Source organism: Lissotriton helveticus (genome assembly GCF_964261635.1).
Source record: "Lissotriton helveticus chromosome 1_1 unlocalized genomic scaffold, aLisHel1.1 SUPER_1_unloc_52, whole genome shotgun sequence".
Taxonomy (NCBI): domain Eukaryota; kingdom Metazoa; phylum Chordata; class Amphibia; order Caudata; family Salamandridae; genus Lissotriton; species Lissotriton helveticus.
The window spans coordinates 390,199-406,586 of NW_027611695.1; the positions used below are offsets into that span (position 1 = coordinate 390,199).

The window sequence follows — 16,388 nt, forward strand, 5'->3', positions numbered from 1 at the left end:
TGCCAATTTCGTCCTCCATCATCCCGCAGACTATATTTTTGTCCCCTTTGAAAGTGCCCATACAATAAAAATGCTGCAGTTGTAAATACATTTCAACTACCATTTGTTGTGTTTGAAACATTTTATTGAATAATAAAACCTAATAAGCATAAGCCGATTATTAAAGCAAAACCAAATATCAGTTGCTATAGACATAAGAGACAAAAGTTGTACATAAAAATCAAAATACTGTGACACAGCAAAGTTATGTAGAGCACAATTCTTAATTTCGGGCAATCTTTAAAGCTCAACAATAGAAACGTTCATAAAGAACAGGAAATACTAATTATTTTTTTAAGCAATAAAGTCTGCACACTAAAATACTACGAGAAATATATTGAACAATGAACATTTCATGTGTAATTTGAATTCAATTTGAATATTTCAACCTCCTCAGCATTATTTGACTCATGATTACAGCCTGAATGCTTTCTGGGAAGGAACCGCCTCATGGGGTTCAAAATCACATCTTTTCCAACAATAGGATTCAAATGATAAACTTGAATTTCAATTCAATTTATTGATTTAGGCCTTTTTGGAAATCAACAATTTTAAATATATACAAAATCCATACATTTTTGTGAAATTGTCACCTAAACTTTAATTCAATCCACCTTCTAATCAAACACTTCCCATTCCAGCAAGCATCACAGGACCACTTGTTGTTATCTTCTTAATTAGTGATAATTTTTCGGATGGCAACAACAATAAATATGTTTAGAATTTTACCTCGGAAAGCAAAGACATGGCATTTCTGAATCATGGTGCACAATAAAATGTAGGAACAGAAGAGCATCTTTTTGGTGAAGCATTCATTAAGGTTTGACCAGGCTTGAAACTAGAATTCCTGAACTTTTGGACATTTAAATGTCATATTTTAAAAGAGTTCAAACAGACCCAGCACGTGGTCCGCGAAAAATAGAAGATGAGTGAAAATGTGCTGATAAGTAATCTATTAATGTAAAATACAGTGGTCAGGCAATGCTTATGGATATAATCTATTCAGATTTTAACTCCATAGTTTGTTCAATAAATTGACTGAGCATAATACTAGAAGGTCCATCTCTCAGATCAGTTCTATTACAGTTTTAGTTGCGATAACACTAATAGAGATCATTGATAAATAGAGTTTAAAAAGCATGGATGGAATTGATCCTTCGTCTAAATCTAGATTATTGTCTGCAATAGAAACCAGTACAGACAGATCAAATCTAAAAGGATTGAATATGTTTATTATAGCACTTTAGAGTAAACCCAGAAAACGCGTAGGCCGACGCGTAAGCCAACGGACAGAGAGAAGGCGAAGAGCGATGATGCATCTTTGCCTTCTTTTTGTGCATCAACTTACTTGAGGAGTGCAAAGGCTTCGAAGAGGAATGGTGATGACTCAGCGACCTTCCTCTCGATGGGGACTTCGAGCTGCGCGGAGTGGACTGCCAGGCCTCCAAATGCTTTCGGGACTGCTCGGGCAAAGACTTGAGGTTCATGGCTTGGCAGTCGGAGCACGACTTTGCATCGTGGTCGCGCTCCAGGAACCAAAGGCACACGAGATGCGGAGCGGTGACCGACATCTACTTGTGTCCAGAGTCACAGGCCTTTAAACCGGTCCGACGATGGGACATCCCTCGTGCTACCAGAAGTCAAACACTGAAAAAAAGAGGTTGACCAAAGTCGAAAAAGGGTTCAGTCAAAAACTGACTCAAAGGCACGCCCTCTCCCAATCTGGGTGGGCTGGCGCGGAAAAAGCCGGAAGTCAGCGCGCAAGTGTGCATCTAAGTAGACACTGCGACGTCATCCCGGCGACTACGACGCCGGACACGGAGTCGACCGACCCCACCTACTGAAGCGCAGATGTACTGCTAAGAAAACATTTCTCTGGATCCAGTCTGAAGCTTGGGGGTAATTCTAAGGTAAGGAATCTATAACTAATAGTCTCTCTTTCAGATAGAAGCATCCTGGGACCAGTTTCGGGGTAAAACCCCTCATCGGCCAGGCTAGCTTGAATCCAGTGGCAAAATAAGCAAGGGACCCATGTCTGGGCGTACCCTGCCAACTTAGGGCAAACAGAGCAAACACAAGGAGATGATGGACGAACGGCTGAAACCCAGATCTGTGACTCACCCCCAGTCACAGATCTGGGTTGAATTCATCATCGGTCTTAAGCTCACTTCTCCACCCCAGTTCAAGCCCAGCCATATAAAAATCAGTCTTAACCCTGTGTCTCATGGGCACAGTCCAGACCGAACTGCCAAGTCAGGTCTCAACTGGACTGGAAACAAGCATCCTGGGATTCAAGCTAGCCTGGCTGATGACGGGTGTTAATCCGAAACCGGTCCCAGGATGCTGGTTTCCAGTCCATGGAAGACCTGGTTTGGCAGTACGGTATGGACTGTTCCCATGAGGCACAGGGTCAAGACTGATTTGCATATGGCCTGGCCTGAACTGGGGGTGGCGAAGTGAGCTGAAGAACGATGACGGACTCAACCCAGATCTGTGACTGGGGGTGAGAGTCTGAAAAGTTTCAGCACTCCGTCCATCATCTCCTTGTGTTTGCTGGTAAAACTTATTTCAAAAAGCAACCAGGTCTGCTCTACAGTACGTGCAACTAAAAAAAAATAACAACAGATATGAAATCACAATGGAAACCTTTACATTCTTTCAAATGAGGTTGCATAAACACAGAGAAATGAAAAAAGGGCAAGATCAACCACCTGCAAAGAAAGGGAAACTAAAAATGTTTGAAGCAAATTTGTACAAACCGAGTATAAATATAGGTGCAGAGAAGTTCATTGCAGTCAGAAAAAAACAGAGAATAAGATCAGGTGACAAGGGAGAGATGAATTTCAAATACAAAGTCTGCCTTACGGTAACCCAACTGGATTAGGAAAAAGTCAGAGTAAAAGTGCGTAAGGAAAGTCCGAATTCATACTACAATCACCCTCAGCAAAAAAGGAAAATAAATACTGAAACCTATGCACTATGCAATACTGGTGGTGCTAAAGAATGGAAAAAATTGAACAGTTTGCAAAAAATCTACAAAGGAGGGAGAAAATAAATCAACTGGGAGAAAAAAATGAAACCTCGTCAATGCACGTTCTTAGAAAAGGTTTTTAAAAACACCAAAAAAAGGAACAGTGTAAATAGGAATACAGTGGACGCATAAGAACTCCTGATGTAAAAAGGATGAAAGATGAATGTATGGGCTCAAAATCACAACAGACTCCTCACCCCAAAACAACAAACACCTACATTTTTGGAATGTCTTTTGGTTTAATTTTAAAAAATGTGCAGGAGGTGTCTTCAACCAGTCAATCACGAGCTACCAGTAGCTCCCAGACACCACTGGATTAACTCACAGGTTTGAGTTAATTTTTAAATAAGAACAAGGTCATATTTTCCTTTTAAAGTTAAGGGAATGCTGTGTTTATTTTATATTATTATCATCAGACTGCAGCTAGCAGAGTCTGATAATGTTAATGTTAATTTGTTTACCAAGTGCACGATTACCAAAAAGGTGTCTTGGCACTAGTGTCATTTCAAACCTGACAGTACGGGATAGAAAATACCTAAACATTTGCTAAGCAGTTAGATGAGAATATTAAACTATGGGCTGAAAAGAAAAGTCTTAAGTTCCTTCCTGAACTCCAATAGTTTAGGCTGACCTCAAATGACTGGATAGAGTTCCACCATTTGGAAGTGGAGTAGAAGAAACGTCTTCCTCCCCAATGGACACTTTTTATTCTGGGTACACATATCTGCCTAGTATTGCTGGACCATAGAGTACGAGAAGGGGCATATCATTTGAACATCTTGTAGGAAGCGAGGGCCAACCTGATGCAGTGCCTTATGGTAAGGCTTTGAATGTAACTCTTTCCCTAATAGGCAGCCAATGGAAGTCATAAATGGCTTCAAAGGCTGAGCAGAATTTGGGGAGGTTCTTCAGCACTCTTGCTGCCACATTTTGGACTGTTTGCAACTTATTGAGAAGACAACTGGGAGCCCATATAAAGATCAATAAAATAATCCATTTTAGATACCACAAGAACCAGGATGACACTTTTCCTAAGCTCCATGGGAAGGAAGGGCAAGATTTTCTTTGAATGTTTTAACATAAGGAAACAGGAAGAGGTTACCTGATTGGAGTGGTCAATGAAAGTGAGTTTTGAGTCAAAGACGACTACCCAAATTTCTAGCCTTCTGGGCTGGGTGTGGAAGGGGCTCGAGACTGTGTGGCCTCCAAAAGGTGTTCCAGAAGGAATCCTTACCAAATAGCACTAACTCTGTTTTTTGTGCATCCAATTTTAAGAAATTCTTCTGCATCCAATTAGCGATGCTAGTCATACTTGTTCTAAAATCTTTTGCCACTTTTTCAGGTTCTGCAGTAACCGATACCACTATTTGGGTATCACTGGCATAAAAGAATGCAGAGAACCAGCAGGATCGAACTAGTTCAATTAATGTAGTGCTGTAGGCATTAGGCAAAGTCTGACTTATTGAAGATCCCCGAGACCCCACAAGGAAGTGAAAATGGGGCAAAGGTAAAATCTTCCAAAGGTACCAATTGCCCTCTGTTTGACAAAAACAACCTGGTCAGTTTCAGACCAGTACTGTTGATGCTTATATTTTCTAAACGGCTTACCAAAGAGAAATGGTTAACAGGATCAAATAAAGCCAAAAGATCCAATAAGATCAAGGCTGCATTAATCTCCTCTATCTATAATGGATCTGATGTCTTCAGTCACTCATTGAGGATCTCCGCATAGGCTTAATCTTATCATGAAAATATAGATATCAGTCATGTGTTAAGAAACAAGGGTGAGTAGAAATCTTTTGGGTGGAGTAAAATTGAAGATATCATTATTGTCATTTCTTTGGCAATTAGTTTATTTTTGCAAGCACTAACACTTCTCTGTGTACAGTAAAGACCTTGAGAGTGTTGTAACTTTCAGATACTCAAACTGTTGCAATTAAAAATATTTTCAGGCCTGAAATTTCTTTGGAGGTTGCATGCGGGCAGCCTAGGTTATCCTGCAAGAGTTTCTTGATGTATCCTATTGCAACTACAATATGTGCTCTCTCATGTAAAGTCAGGTTGTTAGAAGCTTTTCTGCAACTCAAGATACGCCTTACTTTTCACCTCATGTGGATGCATTTCTCATGTTTAGTGAAATCTCCTTTCTGAGTAAAACGTTTCTGGCTTTCCCCTCCTGTTAAGGCTTTAGTCCAGTGTGAATTCTCTCATGTGAAATGACATAGTATTCAAGACGAAAACTTATCTGACATTCAGAACACACATTAGGTTTTTTCCCCCGTGTGAGTTCGCTCATGTCAAGTGAGAAGTAATTTGTAACCAAAACTTTGCTTGCATTTCGAGCACTCATAAGGTTTTTCCCCAGAGTGGGATCTCTCATGAAGCATAACACTGTCTTTCAGATTCAAGCTTTTATGGCATAAGGATTTTCTCCAGTGTGGAGTTTCTCATGGTGAGATAGCGTTTTATTCTGCAGCTTTTCTGGCATTCAGAGCACTCATAAGGATTTCATCAGTATGGAGTTGATTATGGTTAGTGAGGCTGTGCCTATTAAATAAGAATTTCTGGCATTCACAGCATTGGTAATGTTTCTTCCCTGTGTGCGTCTGCTCATGTAGTATGCGATTGCATTTAAAATTGATGCTTTTCTCGCATTTGGAGCACTGAATAATTTTTGATGGTGAGTTTTCTTATGGTGCATGTAACCATCTCTACCTCTGAATATTTTCTGACATTTAGAGCACTGATGTTTTTCCCCCAGTGTGGATTCTCACATGTGCAGTGAGATCAGGTTTACGGATGAAACATTTTTGGCATTCGGAGCACTGATAAGGTTTTTCCCCAGTGTGGGTCCAAGTATGTTTAGTGAGTCTTCTTTTGTCATAGAAACATTTCTGGCATTCAGAGCACTGATAAGGTTTTTCCCCAGTGTGGGTTCTTATATGATGAGTGAGATGGCGTTTATCACTGAAACATTTGTTGCATTCAATGCACTGATAAGGTTTTTCCCCAGTGTGGGTCCAAGTATGTTTAGTGAGTCTTCTTTTGTCGATGAAACATTTCTGGCATTCAGAGCACTGATAAGGTTTTTCTCCAGTGTGGGTTCTTATATGATGAGTGAGACGGATTTTATTACTGAAACATTTGTTGCATTCAATGCACTGATAAGGTTTTTCCCCAGTGTGGGTCCTAGTATGTTTAGTGAGTTCTCCTTTGTGACAGAAAAATTTCGGGCATTCAGAGCACTGATAAGGTTTTTCCCCAGTGTGCGTTTTTATATGCAGTGTGAGCCTGTTTCTGTTAATGAAACATTTCTGGCATTCAGAGCACTGATAAGGTTTTTCCCCAGTGTGGAATCTCAAATGTGCAGTTAGAAGTGATTTAAGTTTGAAATGTTTTGGGCATTCAGAGCACTGAAAAGGGTTTTCCACAGAGTGGGTTAATGCATGTCGATATAGACTCCGTTTGATACTAAACCTTTTCTGGCATTCAGAGCACTGATAAGGTTTTTCCCCAGTGTGGATTCTCATATGCTCAGTGAGATAAGATTTACTGCTGAAACTTTTTGGGCACACTGAGCACTGAGAGAGGTTTTTCCCAGTGTGGATTCTCATATGCTTAGTGAGATAAGATTTACTGCTGAAACTTTTTAGGCACACTGAGCACTGAGAGAGGTTTTTCCCAGTGTGGATTCTCATATGCTCAGTGAGATAAGATTTACTGCTGAAACTTTTTAGGCACACTGAGCACTGATAAGGTTTTTCCCCAGTGTGGATTCTCACATGTGCAGTGAGATCAGATTTCCAGCTGAAACTTTTTGGGCATTCAGAGCACTGATGCTTTTCCCCAGTGTGGATTCTCACATGTGCAGTGAGACTAGATTTAAGCCTGAAACATTTTTGGCATTCAGAGCACTGATAAGGTTTTTCCCCAGTGTGGATTCTTATATGCTTAGTGAGATAATATTTACTGCTGAAACTTATTTGGCATTCAGAGCACTGAGAGATGTTTTTCCCAGTGTGCATTCTCTCAAATTCAGTGAGATGAGATTGGTGGCTGAATCTTTTTTGGCACAGGTAACTTATTTCCCCAACTTGGGTTATTTTGCTTTGATTGAGGCGGGTTTGAACACTGAATTTGTTCTCACAGCACGTGTTTTTATAAGGTGTATGCCTAGAGTTACATTTAGTTTTCTCTTGCTTATATGCCACGGTACGAGTGAACCCGATTTTAGAGTCGTGCTTGTTTAGATAATGTTCAGTATTTATCTCTAGAAGAAATTGTGTGTAATCTTGTTAACACTTGAAGTGAGCAAAATATGTCTGGATGCAGCCCTCTAACACCTGTCGAAATGTTTCTAGCCGATAATAGTCTTTTGGTTATAGCCTCTCCGGCAGCAACTTATTTTGTGACTGAAGTTTTTCTCAAATCTATTTGTATAGGTTCTTAGCAATGCAGTGATAAGGTGTTAGTCTGATATTTAATGATTAAACTGAGAAGTACCTTTTTGCACTGACGTAATGGCAGTAACTGAGAACATTAGAACATGCACAGTACTAGTGTGGCTCACCAGTTGCAGAACATCAGTTAATTTTACCCTTTCTATGTTTGGTGTAAGGTGTAGTTCTGAAGACGAGGATTTATTTACATTAGCTATAGCGCAACGGTGCTCATTTAATCAGTTTTTACATATCACTCCTGCACAACAGATAATGTTGAGGCGATTTACATAGAATTACAGAACAGTACACATTAAAAAGGAAACAATGTGAGATGGTCATGAAAACAATAAAGTGGTGGATTTTTAAGGTTTTCGCCAGAGTGAGCAGAGTGGGTCGAGGTGTTATATCCCGAGGCAGATAGTCTCAAACTTGTGTAACTGGTTAAAAACGGTTGTTGAACAAAGGCGATTTTCCAATCTTTTGGTTGTTAACGTGTCAGCTTCGGAGTCTTCTTTCAGAGTCTTTTCTTTGATGGTTTGCAGAAGAAACCTTTTGTTATATCTTTCTTTTATGCAGTGTGTGCTTCCTCTCTGGAATTACATGATGCTTTAGATCATGTGTGCTTTAGATGAACGTTATTCTGTCATGCTGAGGCAATTTGTCTTTCTGATAATATTTCAGATAAGGATGTTGTGATTGGTCTTTCTGGGATTATTTCTGATGCTGTGTGGACAGATATGACTTTGCTCTGGGTTAATGAAATGCTAAATTTGAGACTTCACTTACAGGTATAGTACTTTCCTCAGCTCCCACTTCCTCGCCACACCTAGGTTTTGGAAATTGTCTAAACTTAGAATGCTGGATGTCCTTCAGTTTTTCAAAATAATCCTTCTTATGGCACTAACATTCAGTTGCCTGATGCTAAATCTTGCTTTCTTCGTCCGTAATTTCAATCACCTATAGTATTAAAATTAAATAGTTAATACATAATACATGTAAATTTCCCCATAAATAATTTACAAGCCACATCAATGCAGAATTGCAGGATTTTGAAAATGTTGAGCTGTTCTTCAGACAGAGCAGAGTGTAAATGGTAGCCTGAGAGTACTTTGATGTAGGAGTGAGGATTTGTAGAATTTCCAACATTTTATTAAGCTCACAAAGAATACATGTACCCTATGGACTTGTAACATAGAATCCCAAAGCAGAAATAAAAGTCATATGGACTGGCACCAAACAGATATTTTAAAAAGAATACTATTAATTAATTTTTAATGTAGATTTTTGAGATGGGAATTTCCCCTCCACGGACAACAGGTGTTTTCCCCTGCCCTGAGTTACCACCTAATTGTATCTGGTATCCTGACTTTTGAGTTCTGGCCTCCGCCGCACACAAATCTATTGTGTGTTGCAAGGACTATGCCTAGACCTATCCCTCAAATATGGTCCAGAGTATGAATCAAGGGCAATGAAATTAAGGCGTAGTTTCATGTGTTCATTTTATTCCACCTGATTATCAGTTGTTAGGTTTTTTCCCCCCGTTATCTGGGGATTCGCCTGTATCGTTCACCCGCCGACATCTTTGAGGGCAATCATGGCAAGGTTCTCGCTGGCATCCGCGCCTCGGTGGGCTTCTGGAAACACCTCCCACTAGCCCCCATCGGACGAGTAGCCCTGGCAAAAATTATCATTGTCCCTCGCTTACTGTATTATTTCACCAACCTCCCGGTGGTGCCTCCCAGAAGTTTTTTCCGCGAACTGGTCTCGCTGCTCTGCACCCTTATATGGGGAAATGGTCGGCATAGAATAGCCCTCGCCAAACTTAGACTATCCACCACACAGGGGGGCCTGGGTGCCCCCGACTTCGAATCTTACTTCCTAGCAGCGCAACTTCAGTGGCTCTCGTATTGGACGGCGGGAAGACATTCCGGGGAGACTCATACAACGCACGGCCCCATCCCGGAACTCTGTCGGCTGCTGCTCCCTGGCATCAAACCCTGCCGGACCTACCCCTTGCAGGTGTCCGTGGCCCGCCAATGTATGTTGGAAATTCACCGCATGGCAACGAGGACCACTTGCTACTCCCCACGGCTGCCACTAGCGGGGTGGCCACGCGGCGTCTCCTACTTTACGAGCACCATGGTAGGAGCATGGACGGACTCTGAGGTCACGGAGGCCGAGGCAATATTTGAGGAGGGCCTGCTTCGCCCATTCGCACAACTTATGGAGGACCTTGGCCTCCCCCCAGGGCAGTTCCTGACACATCCCCAACTCATCGACGGCTATTGCCCACATGGTGATCTAACGGTCAGTGAGCCCGCGACACACCCCGTAATACACACTATCCTCTACATGGGGAGCGGAAGACACCTAGTCACTTGGTTGTACAAGTCCATCCGGGAACTTACACACAAGCCGCTACTCACTCTTAGGACGGTGTGGGAGGACGAGATTGGGAGACAATTACATGACCGGGAGTGGGACAGAGTGCTGGAATTCCCAAAGAAGGTGTAGAGAAACGCGCAGTTCAAAAACATACAATACTACATTTTACATAGGACTTACCAGACCCCGGCACGCCTCCAGCGTTTCTATCCTGACACTCAGTTCTTATGCCCCAGATGTCACTTCCCGTACGCACACTTCCACGACATGTTCTAGGACTGCCCAACCCTTCAGCCCTACTGGTCAGCCATACTTGACTCCATTAGCACCATCACAGGCCTCACCGACCTGCATTCCTGGGAGGCAGTCCCCCTGGGGACATTCCACAGGCCAAAAACACACAAGGTGCAGTTCAGATATGCTGCGCTATACTTGCTTCTAGCCAAAAGGAACATAGCCATGCAATGGCACGCGCCAGCTGGACCCTCACTAGAGACGTGGGCGGGCGCAGTGAGAAAGTGGACTGCAGTGGAAGAGGATGCCCTTCGGGAGGAGGAAGCTACAGGTCAGCGCAAGCGTCCTTTCTCCCTAGAATGGGCCACCCTATCCCACGAATCTCTGTCAGATCACCAGCGTGATACCCCAAGCCCCTCCCACCACGCCCCGCGCCCCGGACGGCATCGATGCCCTCATAGGGAATAATCGACAGGCCCCCCCCCCGCCCCCCACCATTTCCGAATCCACCCCTCCGGCCTCCGCTCTGTTCTACTCCACTCTTCCCCCCCACGATTTTTTTACTCCGTAGATGCGCTCAGTGCAATTCGTCTGCCCAGCTCCCTTGGCTCAGTCCACATCCCTCCCCCCCCCCTCCTCCCCAGTTAGTTCATCCCCCTCCAGGGCTTTCTCTTTTCTCTTTTCTCTCTCCCTCCCTTCGCAGGGACACTGCTCTCTTTACCAAGTTCCCTCACCCCACACATAGTCCCCCTGTTTCTTTCCACTAAATTCTCCTTGCGCTCAAGCTACATCAGTTCTAAGCGGTCCATGCCCCTACTCCACGCGCCTGTGGAATATTGTATACATCTAACGGGCATGTCCATCCTATTGTATCACCTTCGTCGCATTATTATGTACTGTGAACATTATTTCCATTAACAAAAATTAATAATAAGGTTTTACAAAAAAAAAAAAAAAATCGGTTGTTAGGTTTTTCTGCACCTGGATGTAATCGGGTGCAGAAAAACAGGACACAATTTTTTTCCAGACCGAAAAATTAGATTGAAAAGACGCACAAGACTCTGGGTGCAGCAGAAGCAGCCAAGTATCCTGCTTTTATTACTAACTGGGGGAAACCCCCAATTCTTCCCTCTGTTAGAAAATGCTTTCCTCTTCCCTCCCCTGCTTCACCCATATCCCCCCAACCAACCACAAACATATATCTACCACCTGCTTAAACAAGTGGTAAATAAAAGAAGAAAAACACTATGAAATAGTGATGAGCATGTGGTTTGACAGGCAGAAGAGTCTGTTCCTCGTGGCAACTCCCCAGTCCATGGCGTCAAACTTGTAACTGCACGTTACTGGGGTAAATCTACCACAAAACAATTACATGAGATTGTTCTGCCACCCCAGTACGGTGCAACTTCTAACAAGGGACTATGAGAGGCCTCGGACCGGTCCTGTGACCTGGAGGGTCACACCAAGTGTGCCCTCATTTAAGGCAGAGGACAGTCATGGGTTTACCAGCTAGAGCGGTGGTGGCAATGCACCCTGTTGTAAGGATCAATATCCTGAAGAGATCTTTGCCTCATGGTCAGTGGAGGGGCTTCCTACTGACACACCCATGTTATGCTCCATTTCTATTCCTGTGCCCAGACTTTGCAATAACATCAAGTGCGTGTTTAGGGTGTTGGTGTGCGTAGCATAAATGCAATGTGAGAGTGCGACAGAGTAAACTGCATCTCCTGCCTGCCAGTTGTGTATACAAGTGGGACCATCTATCCCTCTTTTATACCCCAGTTCAAAGTCCTCTGTTACCAAGGAATAATGTGCTCTACAAAGTACTCAGGTGCCTGCTGTGCCACCAGGGATGGTGTCAGCCTGACAGTCTATCTAAGTTGAAGGGACATCACCTGCAGGCTGAATTACTTAATGGAGAAGCTGTGTACCTGTCCTGAAGAGCCTAGAAGTCTGCCTAGAAGTCTGCCTGTCTGGTAAGAAAGGGAAGGGAGTTTGACTATCCAGCAGGAGGACAAGGCTGTCCTGGAAAAAGCAAGGTCCGACATATCCCCGTTTTCTGTAGGGCGGGCCGGAAAGACATCCAGCAGGACCAGCTAGTCTGAGGGATGCCAAGACTCTCCCAACAGTTCAAGGCAGAAAATAAAACTCTACAACAACATGATTGTTGAGACCCAGTAGGACGATTGTGTTCTGCCAACAGACCCATTCAAGGTTGCATTTGCCAAATTCCTAACACAACAGGGTCTGAATCTACTGACTTCCTGGAGAGCCTGTGTTGGGCTTTTAGCTGCTGAATTTCTGACTACTCTGTGTCAGATGCCCATGAGGGACTACAACTACTCCAGTGTCGAACAACCTGTCTGAGCTTACGCCTGTGGTCAAGCCGGTCATAATGTGGGCTCAATTGCTGACGGTCGGGCCTCCAGAGGGGCTGCACTTCCCGACAGGCCAGGTGTGACTGCTAGCTTGGGACTGCTGATCTTCTGGCAACTGCAAAGAAAAGACAGAGTGGGTGCCCTACTGTATGCAGCCCTACATCCAGGACAAAAGCGCTCCACAAAAGCCTGCTGGTGGGTCACTGCTCTCTCGAGTCTTCGGGCGTGCCATTCAAATGTCGGGAAACAGGAAAGAGACACAGACAAGACTGACTCATCCTGTGAAAGGGTAAGACACTTACAACAGAGAATACACGCATTGGGGTGATTGGAGTGACAGAACTGCACCTATACTATATTCATGATACTTCTAAATGCCCTTAGAGGGGAAGAGGGTATTAGAACCGGATACACCTGTCTACAGCACAGGGAGTAAAAGGTAGTGGCCAATGGGCCACTTTCCAAGGGTATCCCACCCTCTTATCATGCCCACCTCCTGTGGGAAGGGGACATAGTCCTAGCCCTGATTGGATAAATCCCACCATCTTCAAGATGGTGGGCACTACAAAGTGTACTTCACCCCGCCTTCAGCACCTGAGGGGTGGAGTTGGCAGAGGGGATGGGGGGCACACCTCCTATTCTATCTAAGGTTTCCCACCTGTCCTTCCGCCAAAAAGGGGGTGAGGACAGGAAGATCGCTTGCTCCCTCTAACAGGAGAGGCTGGGGTCGCATTACAAAGGTGGCAAGGCCTTTGAAAATCCCTGCCACAGATAGCTCTTCCTGACCAGGGGAGGAGTGAACACCTCCACCCAGGAAAGGCATTGTTCTCGACCTCAAAGTGCACAGGCACTCTACCCATGAGGACAGAACACTGTCTTATGGTAGCAGACTGGCCCGGGCCAGTCGATGACCACACTAAGGATTGGTAGATCTTAGGGGACCCCTCTAAGGGGCACTCTGTGTGCAATTTTTAATAAATCGGACACTGCAATCAGCACAGGTTTATTATGCTGAGATGTTTGGTAGCAAATATCCCATATTTCAGTGAAACCTTCAATAAATATGCTTAAACTGGAATACAAGTGGATTTGCTCCCAAGGGAAGGAGACATTCATGCACTTTTACGGGTACAAGCTGTGGAGCAGGAGACACAGACCAGATCTAGTCTAGAGCTATATAAACAACTGTAGCCAAATACATTTCCCTTCTGGCACGCGATGAGTGGATTACATAAATACTACGTTAATGAATGAAAAATACACGGCATGCATAGACAAGGTTTGCTATGTAACCTTTGGACTCCTGTAAACCTAAACAAACACCGGTAATCAGACACTAGGGACATCACCTGAAGCTCCTAAGATTCTCCTTTTGTTTGGTATCTTGTTTTTAGAAAGTGGGTTTTTAGGATAAGCTATTTTTAGGTGTGACTTCTTTTATTCCAGGATGGGCACTAGTTTTAGCATTGTCATCTTTTATACTCTGCATATCAAGTTGCGGATTTTTTTTCACGCATCCCTCATTTCCCCGAACGGGAAACATCTGGGGGTGGGGTGTGTCTGGTAGCCCCTGTGGTAGACGATTGGATAGAGGATAAGGAGTGCCATGCCATCCCTTCATATATTTCTCCCCTCCTATATTCACAGTCTCCTTTTACCAGTTGTCCGCTTTGCTGTCATCAAGAAGTGTAGAGAGGGAAATCGGCAGGCGGCCCTTTTAAGCCGGAGCTGAGGACGGACATCAGAGGATACACACTTGAAGAAGGCGGGGGCGGAGAGCGTGTCAGGTTGGTCAGTAGTTGGTCCAGCTACAAGCGGCATGGGAATGCGAGGCGGAGAAAACAGCGGGGGAAGACCGGAAAGACAGAGAAGGACTAACAGAGAGAGCAAACCGGAACCCAGGGGAGGTCACAGCTTGTCTGCGCTTTAAGGCTGTAACTGCCGCCTACCTTCATATTGGGGTCGAAACGTCGACTTTTGTTTTCACCTCAACAACGGCTTACGCTAACAGTTAACCTGATACATGCAGGAGCTTTTTGAGCATGTTGTCTAACTAAATGGTCATGAACAGTTGATGTCGTTCTTCATAACTGGCTCACATTTGAAGCCAGGGCTATTATGGACTGTTGTATAAACTATGAAGAAATGTTTACTCTTTAGATAGGAGTTAAGATCTGCTATATTTTACCTTCACCCTGCACTGCCTCCCCTTCTCCCCTCTTCCCTTGGGGCACACATTTTTCTATGATGATTATGAAATGCCTTTATTGGTTTTGTAATTTGTGTAATCCTTTGCTAAGTTATCACACTGTGAGTACAAGCATTTGCAATGCAATAGGTCTCGCATTAGGAAAGTTTGAGCTATTGGTATTGTAAATGACACATTTTTTATTTATGTGTTGGTTTTGAAAATAGCGAAATTAAGAGCTTTGTCATTTACAATGCCAATAGTTTTAACTTTCGCAAATGTGACACCTATAGCATTTGTAATGCAATATGTGTTGTATTTACGTGACTTAGATGTATTGATATTACAAATAACAATGGCTTTTATTTTTTTAATAATACTTAAATAAAAGCTATTGTAATTTATAATGGCAATAGCTTAAACTTTTGTAAATAACTTTTGTGAAGATCCATTGTGTGCCTATTTTAGCAGATTGTGATTCAGAAAAGAAGTTCTGTTTTATAGACTCCTAGGGGACACTGTAAATACATAAAATAAAAGCAGGATAGTCACGTACTGTGGAAAGGACAATGCCATGTGTCCAAAAATCGTGCATTTGGCCATACGTGCACACAAAAATGTAAACGCCCTGCTCAAATTGGAAGAAATCGATTTCAAACATTTGTAAAAGTGAAACATTTTCAGGAAAGAAAATAGACCTCACCATCACAAAACTTTTAAAAAGTAAAAGTACATGCACAGGGTGGTCTCGTTTGGATTCCATGAAGCAAAATCAATGCAAAAGATGTATAATATTTCCGTTCATCACATTTGTGAAGGTGGACTAGAAAGTCGCTGCCCTGAAATAACCAAGAACAGCGTTGGTTATAGTACAAAACTCCGCCAATGTGACTGCATGTTTAACGAGGACTTTGAACATAGAGCAGCAGAGGAGAGCGCCCCACCAAATTTGAGAATTGCCTTCCGCTGGCAGCGCACTCCAAAACAACACACCCTGCCCTGCTAGTTTGGACTGAGGAGGGGTGCAGCAAAGCCCCCGCACGCAGGCAGACATAATACCAGCTTTTAACCTACTGTATTTAACAAAAACCATGTATTCAACAGTGGTTGGCTTCATTAAAAGAACACTTTTTCGCTTTACCTTATGTATAATCACACAAGAGCACTGTGTGCTGCCTGCCACACTCGCAGTGCAGATCGCAAACAATCACGTTATGTACAGACAGAAACAGCCAGTATCTACCGCGCTCGATATGTGTTTCAGAATTATAAGTATGTACAATGAAGCACCTAACTGCAAACTAATACAGCTAGGCGCTAGGCGCCTTTTCAAGCTAAACTGCGCTTGAGAGAATTATGCACGACATTTTATGAAATTCACAATAAAAAATGCAAATGCGTGCTATGAAAATTTTAAAAAGCATTAGGAGAGAGAGCATCCTGCCTGCAACAGCTATTTGAGAAAATAGTGCTCAGAGACTGTAATTAAAGCCTACTCATGGTAAATATTTATATATGCGTTGTTTTTTGATTATTAGCGCCACTATATTCCAGGGGCGTCAGAGAGTTTGCAGAGTAAAACAGAAAGCATTTCCTTCCAAGTTCCGGAGGTTCGTTGAGCACCGCCTGTCATGCCCAGACAAGGTGTAGGCACGAAACTTGTAGCAAGCCGAGGTGTGTCCATGAATCTC

At 43.3% G+C, this 16,388-nt stretch overlaps 1 long non-coding RNA gene across 1 annotated transcript in view; it reads right to left on the minus strand.

Annotated features, from left to right (window-relative positions):
- Positions 1–7,724: 7,724 nt before the first annotated feature.
- The window catches only part of LOC144806199 (uncharacterized), a 33,103-nt gene continuing 24,439 nt past the window's right edge, over positions 7,725–16,388 (minus strand). Inside the window, exon 3 of the long non-coding RNA XR_013605723.1 lies at positions 7,725–8,469. This is a non-coding gene — a long non-coding RNA (uncharacterized LOC144806199). The remainder of the gene's footprint in view (positions 8,470–16,388) is intronic.